The following is a 1,223-nucleotide window of genomic DNA, read 5'->3' on the forward strand; positions in this document are numbered from 1 at the left end:
GAGTACGAGGCCCTAATCCAAGGACTCAAAATGTTGCTCAAATTTAAAGTGCAGAGAGTTCGCATTTTTGGAGATTCTCTCTTGGCTGTCAGTCAGGTCAATGGAGATTGGCAAGTCAAAGATCAAAAATTGATCCCATATCAAGAGTTAGCAGCTTCCCTCTTAAGACAGTTCGAGGAATGTCAACTCTTACATGTCAAAGAGAATTTAACCCAATAGCAGACGGTTTAGCCAGTTTAGGCTCTACCATTGCCTTCAAACCTGGAGAATCTATCAGATCTTTTGAAGTTGGAAGACTCGAACAACCATCTTTTGTCATACCAGAACAGGTGTTGCAAGCAGAAAGTAGAGAAACACCATGGTATCAGAACATCAAGGATTTTCTCCAAACTGGAACACTTCCACCAGAAATGTCTCGAAAAGAGCAAAGAGTTTTGAGACACATGTCTTCAAGATATTTCATTCTAGCCGACATCCTATACAGAAGAGGATTCAGCATAGAATATGCTAGATGTCTCGATGCAAATGAGGCACTAGAAGTCATTCAAGAAGCCCATGAAGGAATTTGTGGGGGACATGTAGGGTATCAGACCCTCGTCAAGCAATAGTCAGAGCAGGGTACTATTGGCCCACAATGCAAAGAGACTGTCACCAATTTGTCAAGAAATGCATCAAATGTCAGTTGCATGCACCATCAATTCATGCTCCAGCAGCGTACCTTCATTCGGTCAGCTCACCATGGCCATTTCTCCATGTGGCCTTCGACGTAGTCGGTCCAATCAATCCACCTGCCTCAAATGGACACAGGTATTTTCTTGCAGCTACAGATTACTTCACCAAATGGGTGGAAGCGATCACTTTAAAAACATCGAAGGACAACACGTAGTGTCCTTCATTCATAAAAATCTTTTGTGTAGATTGGCATCCCGCATGATATCGTTTCTGATAACGTACTCATTTCAAAAATGAGAAAATGCGCAATCTTTGTCATAAACACAAAATACAACATCACTTTTCTGCCCCATATTACCCTCAAGGTAATGGTCAGGCAGAAGCAACCAACAGATTTTGATTCGTGTCTTAGAAAGGACAGTTGAAACAGGCCGAGATTGGCACGAGAAAATGCACAATGCACTTTGGGCGTATCGAACCACAATTCGGACACCCACCAATGCTACACCAGCAGAATTAGTATATGGAACGGAAATTGTCCTTCCATTACA

The sequence above is a fragment of the Nymphaea colorata genome, chromosome 13 (genome assembly GCF_008831285.2).
Source record: "Nymphaea colorata isolate Beijing-Zhang1983 chromosome 13, ASM883128v2, whole genome shotgun sequence".
Classification (NCBI taxonomy): domain Eukaryota; kingdom Viridiplantae; phylum Streptophyta; class Magnoliopsida; order Nymphaeales; family Nymphaeaceae; genus Nymphaea; species Nymphaea colorata.